Here is a 10,707-nt window from a genome sequence, read left to right on the forward strand (position 1 = left end):
ATAAACTGGCAACTGACATCTCTTGGCTGAGGCCAATTTTCAGAATGACTGAAGGTCAGCCGTCCTCTGCCTGGACCCAGACAGCCAGTAGGGCAGGTCTATGGTCCACTGTGTTCCTATCATGAATAATATTGACTCCCACCAAAATAACAGATTTGTAGATTACAGGTTCTCCTGAAAGTTAGGGGAATTAAGCTCTCCCAGAGTGAGGCTGGCTCCTTTTGGGAATGCCTCTAGGCCACCCCATGGATGACTTCTGGGCATCCATGTGGCCCAGATGTATGGATTCACATAGCTTATCTGGCTAGGAAATGAAGAATTCAGGAAGGAAATTTCCCCTCACTCCCTTTTCATCTCCTTTCAAGTTTCTCCACTAGGGCAGCAGTGAAATTGCAAGCCAGTTTGTTCCAGAGCAGCTCAGGTCAGGCAGCAGGCTCACGCGTGCCCAGACAATGGCGCCATTATCCATGCAGGCACCATGTCTCCACTTCCTTCTCCAGTGCCCCCCACCCCTGCCAGTCCTTGGGCCCCTTCTTTTCCCAGTGGTGCCCAGAGGCCCCATCCCTTCTTTCCTCTTCAGGTAGCCAGAGGACACGGGCTGGCAGTCATCTTGGTCTTTACCTCCATGTGTACCAGACCAGACCCCAGTGAGTGCCCAGGAGCAGGGAAGGGCTGATCTAAAGGTATATGCGAGCCCCACCCAGCTGCCTCAGCACTGGCACCAAGAAGCGGCAAGAAAATAAAGGTCACATTTAACTAAAGCCTACGGTGAACTGAAGTTTTATATAAATGATGCCATACTTTGTTATATAATATCATAAACATAATTACTCAGTTTTTGTTCTAGGTCAACTTCAACTTACATAGAGGATTATTGAACACAACAGAATTCTCTCTGCAGTGATGACTTATAATTTGTCAGGTATTTTAAATTTTTAAAGAAAGCTTATAGTGACCTGACTTCTAGGTCAGCCTGCCTCAAGATAAAAACAAAATTTGAGGGGGGAAGACAAGGAGGAGGGTAATAATAGTACCAACTTGATTGTATACATTGAGTATAAAACTAATAAAAATAAATAAATAAAACAGAAAAAATGCTTTAGTTACTCCTAATAAAATTATTTCCAAGTGTTTTAGAGGTATTAATGACATAAAATTGTCTTTAATCTAGACTACTTGCTTGTCAGTGTGTAATAGGATTAATCAATTTGTTGTAGTTTCTCTTAATAGTATTATAAAAATGATGGTTAATTATGGGGTGAGATGAGTTGATTGAAAGAACTAGGAAGAAATTTTTCAATGTTGGACATAGAATGCTCATTAAAAATGCTTTTTGAGTGGTACTTAGATCAAAATGTTGAAGTATATGGATAAAGATGTGCATGTATTGGAAAGAATTTTCAGGCTAAACCTAAACACCATGCCTAAAGTTAAAGATTTTTCAACTGTTTACAAACTTTTAAGAAACAAAAAAGTAGCCAGGCATAGTGGCACACACCTTTAATCCCAGCACTCAGGAGGCAGAGGTAGGAGAATCACCATGAGTTCAAGGCCACCCTGAGACTACACAGTGAATTCCAGGTCAGTCTGGGCTAGAGTGAGACCCTACCTTCAAAAAAAAAAGTAACTGTCTCATTTATGGCATCTTAAGTCCAGTGCTTATAACAAAATTAACTCTTAAGAAACATTCCCTACTTTAGGGTACAGCCTCATGCTCAAACAATGGTCCTCATGTGAGAAAAATAATTTCAAGCTCTGTGGTTCTGTTTCCAGTGTTCCTGGGTAATTGGTACCCACAGAGATATCTGATCTAATCAAAGATGTTTTCAAACACAGGTGCTAAGTCTTTACACTGGCTTACTTGTCCTTTCATGACAATTTATAGATTAAATTAATTAGTTTGTTTTTAAATTAATTGGCATTGTTTTCAAGATTGGTAACAGGCTCTGCCTGTATTTATAACTATTAGATAGTTAAAGTATAAGATGTGCCTATTTTCTATGCCTCAGATATATGGTTTATGTTGCCACCGTACAACAACATTTTTAAAGACTGGACAAAATGATATTAGAAGTCTCATGTCATTCTTTAACAAAATCTATCTCAGTAATCAAATGTGCTCTAAATGTACAGTACACCCAGGCTGGTGTAACTTCCTTTCTAAGTGTGTTAATCACCTATGTAAAAGCCAAAGCCAGTTGGAATCATTGGAGCAAAAAGTGCCAATATTTTGGCCTATGCTCCCAGGTCATGAGGCCATTGAAGATGATGTGACACTTCTACACTGGAGCCCTGGTGTATTTGTAGGAGAAAAATGTGGCCTAAAACCTTGATCTGATGCTGACCCTATGTGCCTCTGGTGCTGCAGGAGCAGTTCTTGCCCAGACCATTCACCTCAAGGGAGATTGCTGAGACAAGCTTGACCAGGCCACGATATCCACCACCAACAGCCTCAAATCTCTTCAAAGACAACTGACCTCTGTCATGGGTGTGGTACTTAAATACCATAGAGACGTAAACCTCATTACTGCTGAATATGGGGGGACATGTATGGTCTTGGGAGAAGAATGTTGTTTTTTTTTGTTAATGAGTCAAATGTTGTTGAACAAGATGTTAATACTCTTAAAAAGAGCTGGAGAGATGGCCTAGCAGTTAAGCACTTGCCTGTGAAGCCTAAGGACCACAGTTCCAGGCTAGATTCCCTAGGACCCATGTTAGCCAGATAGACTAGGAGGCACACACGTCTGGAGTTCATTTGCAGTGGCTGGAGGCCTTGGTGCATCCATTCTCACTCTTTCTCTCTCCCTCTCCCTCTGTCTGTCATTCTCAAATAAATAAATGAAAATAAACAAATATTTAAAAAAAATACTCTTCAAAAACTCCACAAGGAGCTGCTTGACAGCTACCTGCCTGAGGACAACATCACCTGGTTTTCTAACCCTTTAGTCACTTGGCTTCTCTCCTCCTTAGCCCCCTCATTGCTATACGTGGCCTATTACTTGTAACCACCTACCACATCAAATTTCTCAGACAATAAATAACTAATATTGCTAAGGTTGCTACTAATCAGATTCTCATGCACCATCTAGCCCTTTCTGAGCCTATGATAGACTATAAGAATTTTACTCAATGATGACACCTCCCCATTATAAAAACAAAGGAGGAGCTGTCAGGCATAGGCAGGACCCTCAGTTAAAGCAAACTTAAGCTGTCTGACACAAAGACCACAGGCTATGGAGGGGTAGAAGCAGCCTAAACTGCAGGTCATATCTCGAGGACCAGACCAGCAGGGGAGCTCCCCCCCCCCATTTTCAGGTGTTGCAGTGAGCCAGGAACCTCCCCTCATTTGGGAGGTCATAGTGAGCCTGGGGCCCTGGACAAAATCTTGGACCCTGAGATCAGCAGGAAGTAAGGCCACTCCTTCTCCAAGCATGGGATACCTGGACATTCAAATAAGACATAGGCTTTTTCCATAACCCTGCGGCCTTTGGCCAGTTGCCTAGGAAACTCCTTCTGTGGTATCAGCCAGCACCTTTGCACAGCTCCTCTCCTGACATTGCCTATGTGCTAGAATGAATGTCCCCATATGCTAATTAGGCATCAGCAAGCAACCTTGTACATCTAATCCCCTTAGGACCCTCTTCCCACACTCAAATGCTTAGAAATCCATTTTCCTGACAATAAACTGAAAGCTATTCACTGAAACTGTCCTCTGAGAGTGATTCTTGCTCACTCACCACCACAGTTGCCTGGGATGCCTTGGGGAACCGTGGCCAGCCCAAGAACCCAAGAACCCACAAGTATGCACACTATGACTAATTCTGCACTTAAATGATCTGGTTTGGCCAACGTAGTATAAGGAAGATAAAGGATGAAGAAAGTATTTAAATTGAGAATAAAAAAATAAAATGGATAAAATAAATATACAGTATCTGGGGATGCCAGAAAGATTACCATAAAATCTGATCAATAGCCACTCTGGAGAGACAGGGAGGAAAGTGGCATTATAAGGGGCACACAGAAGCACTTCAAAGAGAAAGTTGTTTCATAAAGGTGATAGTTACAAGAGAATTTGCCTCATAAATAACTTATATATCACTTGTTTGATTTTTATTATCCATGTTTTACTTTAAAATAAAAAGATTATACTAAATTAATTTGACCTCAAATATCTGAGCTGACACTGAATATGAGTTATTCCTAAGTGAGTAAATAAAGATGGTGTGGTAAAAAGTAAGTTCTAGTAGAAGACTAAAATCTCTAGGGAAAGTATAGAAAAAAAATCAAAGCAAATGTAAAGAAGAATAAAAGAGATTCACTACTCAGGGCAAAAGGATTAACAATGTGTATCTTTGACAGCAGAGGTCAGAACTTATATCCTTTGTTAATAAATTGGATCTTGGTAATAGAGGCATGATATCAACCACATGGCTCAGTGGTTGAAGACACTTGTATGCAAAGGCAGATTGCCTGGATTTAATTCTCTAGTATCCAAAATAAAGCCAGATATAGAGTGGCATATGCATCTGGAGTTCATTTATTTTGGCATGAATCCTTGGAGCACCCATTCATCCTCTCTCTCATTCTTTCTCCTCATTCTCTCTCTCTGTCTCTCTCTCTCTCTTTCTCTCCCTTTATCCCTCCCTCCCCTCCTCCATGCAAATAAATAAATGAAAATATTTTCATGTGTTTAAGTTTATTTATGTGGTATAAAACATTAATTGATTTCCATATGTTGAGCCATCCCTGCCTCCCTGGAATGAAGCTTTATCAATGAGGGTAACTAATAATTTTGATGTATTGCTGAATTCTGGTTGCAAGGATTTTGTTCAGGATTGTTGAATCCAAGGTTATCAGGGATTTAGGACTATAGTTCTTTTCTTGTAATATCTCTGTCTGGTTTGGGTATTAGGGTGATGCTAGTTTCGTAGAAAGAGTTGGGGAGGGTTCCATATTTTCAGATTGTATGAAATAGCTTGAGACAAAGAGGCTTCAATTATTCAATGAAGGTTTGATAGAATAAAGGCTAAGTACAAAGCACCTAAAACCTAAATCATACTTAAATGGGAAAGACTCCAGAGTTCCCACTAATAATGAAAACAAGGCAGGTGTACCCACTCTCACCACTGCTCTTCAACATTATACTGAAAATCCTAGCTCAAGAAATAGGGCCAGAGAAATATATAAAAGGGATACAAATTGTAAAGGAAGAAGTCAAACTAGCTCTATTTGCATATGGCATGCTCCTACACCTAAGTGACCTGAAAGACTCTGTGATTAAACTTATAAAGGTGATAAGTCCCTTCAGCAAAATGGCAGTATAAAAAATAACAAATAAAAAATCAGTAGCCTTCCTATATGCAAAAGAAAAATACACAGAGAAAGGAGTCAGTGAGGCTGTCCCATTTTAAATAACCACAAAAAAATCAAATAGCCTGGAATAACACTAAGCAAGGAAGTGAAAGACCTATATAAAGAAAACATAAAAACACTCAAGAAAGAAATTAAGGAGAACATGAGAAGATGATAAAAACTTCCATGTTCCTGCATAGGTAGAATTAATATTGTGAAAATGGAAAATACTACCAAAAGCAATAAACAGATTCAACACAATGCCAATAAAAATCCTAGCATTATTCTTCACAGAGATAGAAAAGGTAATCTCAAAAATTATGTGGAATGGCAGAAGGCCTCAAATATTCAGAATATCCTCAGCAAAAGAAACACCTTTGGAGGTATCACTATACCCAATTTGCAGCTATACTTCACAGCCATAGTAACAAAACAGCATGGTAATGGCAACCCCCCCCCCCAAAAAAAACAGACATAGACCAATGAAACAAAATAGAAGAACCAACCCTTAGTTCAAACAACCACAGCTACTTGATTTTTGACAAAGGAGCCAACAATGTACAACAGAGGGGGGGGGGGGGAAATAGCCTCTTAACCAAAAGGTGCTGGTCAAATTGTATAATCACATGCAAAAAATAAAACTATACCCACTCCTCTCACTAAGCACAAAACCAAACCCAGATGGATTAAAGCTCTCAACATAAGACTGGGAACTCTTAATTGCCTGGAAGAAAAAAAAGACAGGAACTCTTCATTATGTAGGAGAGGGGAAACACTTTCTGAGTACACTGGTATCCCAGGATATTTAAACAATCAAACAGTGGGATCTCATGAAACTTTGTACTGACAAACATACCTTAAACAGAGTGACAGACTACCCACAGAATGGGTGAAAATCTTTACCAGCTGTTGCAGTCTGGTTCGCATTGCTGGTAGAAATCACCCAACAAACAGCAGATTCTGGGAAAAAGATTTATTTTGGCTCACAGGCTTGAGGGGAAGCTCCACGATGGCAGGGGAAAAGGATGGCATGAGCAGAGGGTGGACATCACCCCCTGGCCAACATAAGGTGGACCACAGCAACAGGAGGGTGTGCCAAACACTGCTGTGGGGAAACCGGCTATAAAGCCCATAAGCCCGCCCCCAACAATACACTCCCTCCAGGAGGCATTAATTCGCAAATCTCCATCAGCTGGGAACCAAGCATTCAGAACACCTAAGTTTATGGGGGACACCTGAATCAAACCACCACATTCTGCCCCTGGCCCCCATAAACTGATATCCACACATGTAAAATACAATGCATTCAGTCTGACTTTAAAAGTCCCCAAAGTTTTTATCAATCTCAATGATGTTCATACATCCCCATATCCAAGATCTTTTAAGTAAGCCATAATACCAAAAAATAACCTCAAAAAACCCATAATGGCATGGAATAAATACTCACACTGCACACAACAGCATTGGGCATAGCAAAGAAACATTCAACCTATAAAAGATTTAAACAACCAGGGCAAACATCAAACTCTGTCACTTCAAGTCCAACAACTCTAGCCAGTGACAAATCTTCAAGTCCGATAATTCTAACCAGCAACAAGTCTCTAGCATTCCAATTTCACCCCTCCAGCTAGGCTACTCACAGTCCTGGAAAACTTCATCGGGGCTGGCAGCTCCTTGGCAGCCATCTCATGGTCCCGGCATCTCCACTGGGTCTCCACTGCAATCCACGGTTCATCCTCATGGCCCCATGGGGTCTCCATGCAGGCAACCAGCAAACCTGCTTCACACTGCCCATGGCCATTTCCAAAACACAAGACCGTGTTGCAAACTCAATGACCCTCTTTCCAGCATTTCTTATACTCCACAATACCAGGTAGTGTGCCAATTTGTTAATCCAGGGGTAGTTAAAGCAGACTTTGAAGAACAGGACTCCTTGAGCACTCAGGCCCCTTCTAAAGAGTCTACATTCTTCTTGTTGCCCAAGCACAGGTCAGCTAGCCCAGTCTCAAAAGTTGTAATCTCTCAATTGCAGCTGAATGGGCAAGAGTTCACCTAAAGCTTTTTCTTTCTGTGCCATATCCCTCTGCTCACACCAGTTCATTTCTACACAAAGCAACCCTGCACAACATCTCAGGACACGGGCATAAGAGCAAGCGTCTCACACAAACTGCTAGACCAGTCCAAGCAAAGCTCTTTCTCACCCTCATAAGCCAAACTTCACAGTCCATAGTTCTTACTGCATTCAGGTCTTGCAGCTCAGACTCGAATAGTTCATCAAGCTGTATTTACAGCACTGCAAGTCATCTCTTAGGCCAAGGTTTCAAATCCTCACACATTCCTCTTGAAAATCAGCAACAAAAGGCTGAAGCCACACAGTCAGGTGTTTAGCAGCAACCCCACTCCTTGGTACCACTTTACTGTTGCAGTCCAGTTCGCATTGCTGGTAGAAATCACCCAACAAAGAGCAGCTTCTGGGAAAAAGAGATTTATTTTGGCTCACAGGCTTGAGGGGAAGCTCCACGATGGCAGGGGAAAAGGATGGCATGAGCAGAGGGTGGATATCACCCCCTGGCCAACATAAGGTGGACCACAGCAACAGGAGGGTGTGCCAAACACTGGCATGGGGAAACTGGCTATAAAGCCCATAAGCCCGCCCCCAACAATACACTCCCTCCAGGAGGTATTAATTCCCAAATCTCCATGCTGGGAACCAAGCATTCAAAACACCTAAGTTTATGGGGGACACCTGAATCAAACCACCACACCAGCTATACTACTGACAGAGGTCTAATATCTAAAATCTGCAAAGAACCCAAAATATGAACAATAAAAAATCAAATGATCCACTCAAAAAAATTGTGCAAAGAACTGAATATGGGATTCTCAATTAATGGAAGAAACAAAGATGGCTTATGCTCACTCAAGAAAATGTTCAACATCTTTAACCAACAGGGAAATGCAAATATAAAACAACTATGAGAGTCTACCTTACTCCAGTCAGGATCATAAGACTGAGGAGGAAGATTATAAGAGCCACAGAGTGGATGGGAATGTCCAGAGACACTGCCCCTCTCCCCTTACAATGACTAGCTGATGCTATCACATTTAAGAACCAGCAAATCAAGGGGAAATACCAGCAATCCCACTGAAGAGGTACCTCAGCCCAATGGGGGCAGGGAGGAGGGAAATGATGGTACTAACATATCATGTATCCATGAAACTTTCTAGTTAATAAAAATATTTTTTAAAAAAAGGAAATTGAATCCTTGGTCATTTTCACTGGAACTGCTCTTTAAGGTTCAAATTCCAAGACTGGCAAAACTATGCATAAACATACATTGTTCCTTAAGAATTTAGGTGTAATATTCAAACAAATTACACCCATGACACAAGTGTGATATAATCAAAGCAATGGTATTCACCAGCTCTGAGAAATCAAAGGGGAATCACTCCCTGCTGCAGTCGGTTTTATGTTGCTGTCAGAAAACACATGACCAAGAGCAGCTTGTCAAAGCAAAGAGTTTATTTTGGCTTACAGACTCAAAGGGAAGCTCCTTGATGGCAGGGGGGAAACAATGGCATGAGAAGAGGCTAGACATAATATTCTGGCCAATATCAGGTAGACAACAGCAGCAAGAGAGTGTGCAAAACACTGGCAAGGGGAATTTGCTATAATACCCATATAGCGGCCCCAAACAGCACAGTGGTCTCCAGGAGGCTCCAATTTCCAGATTGCTATCTACTGGAGACCTAGAATTCAGAACAGATAAGTTTATGAATCAAACCACCCCACTCCCCTATTCAGTGACTTCTTGGAATCCACACTATTGGGTTAAAGTGAAAATTGGGAAGATATATTTATATTTATATAGTAACTGCACAAAATGTTACATAATGTTTTCCATATAAATATGTTTACCTTTTACCTGTAGGCCACAGTATTTGATTTGAAACATGCTTGATACTGACATAAAGGTATAAATTTATTATTCTTCAAATATTAAACATTCAGTGCATTTTGCTTTTTGTTTTCTCTATTTTACTGAGGTACCTTGCAAATGTCATGGGGCTTTTCTAACACCAGTATTTTTAGCTATAATTGTAGTAAAATAACTGCCATTATATTCTGGTGATGTATAGTTTTAGAAGTCAAAAAATCTGATTTTAGTCTTCTCTCTGACATTACTTAGTTCCATGGCCCTGGCTGAAGAAGGGAGAGAAAAAATTTTCATTTTCCTATCTGCAAAGCATACATATCTGAAGGTCAAAGAGAGTATTTTCACTTTAATAGAAGGCTCTGGAGTTTGAAGTTTGCTCAAATTTCAAAAGTAATCTCTAACAGTGCCATTTCTTGCATCTTTAAAGACTTTGTTTGTGATTGATATTTCGTGAGAAATATTTAGTCTGCATTTTTTCCCTCTGACTTGAGCTTCAAGCCCAGACAAGTCACACCTCAGGCTCCTAACAGAGGATGGCCCCTACCACAGACCTGCCAGCAGAGAACTGTATGCCATCATGGATAGTGTAATTCTTGGACACTAATTAAAGTCCACATACTGATTTTTTCACTTATTAAATTAGAAACATGACAAAGAATGACAATTTCCAGGTGGTAACAGCGTAAGGGCAGATGTGCTATGATGCTCACTGTTAAAGAACAAGTGAGGAAAGCTTGATGGAATCTATTAGTTATTACATGCCATAACCGTTGACACAGCAGTCCTGCTTTACCTGCTTTAAGTAGCTCTATGGTTATATGTGAGAGGGTTTTGGTCTTGAAAGTCCCCTAAAGGCCTATGCATTGAAGGCTTGGTCCCCATTTTGTAGCATTATTAGAAGCTAGTGGAACTTTTAAAGGTGGGGCTATTAGAAAGAAGTTAGGCCCTTGAAGGGGATATTGGAATCCAAACTATTTCTTATCTATCTCTTTGTTTTCCAGCTGTCATGAGGTGAGTTGCCTTCTCCATTATGCCAATACATGCCTAAAAGAGTAAGGGCAACTGACCTTGGGCTAACATCTCTGAAACTTGAGCCAAATTTAAACTTTTTTTCATTAGTAAGTTGATTCTCTCAAGAATTTTGTTACAGTAATGAAAAGCTAACACAGATGGCCTTATTTGTAATAGTCAAAAACTGGAAGGTACTCAAATACTGATCAATTGAGGAATGGCTGAATAAATTTTAGTATGAACTGTGAAATTCCCTATTACACTTTTAAAAAGTAGGAAGGACCTTTATTTTTTTAACATTTTATTTTTATTTATTTACTTAATTGACAGAGAAAGAGGGAGAGAGAGGGAGAGAATGGGTATGCCAGGGCCTCTAGCCCTGCAAAAAAGAACCCTCCAGACGTGT

The sequence above is a fragment of the Jaculus jaculus genome, chromosome 8, assembly GCF_020740685.1.
Source record: "Jaculus jaculus isolate mJacJac1 chromosome 8, mJacJac1.mat.Y.cur, whole genome shotgun sequence".
NCBI classification, from domain to species: Eukaryota; Metazoa; Chordata; class Mammalia; order Rodentia; family Dipodidae; genus Jaculus; species Jaculus jaculus.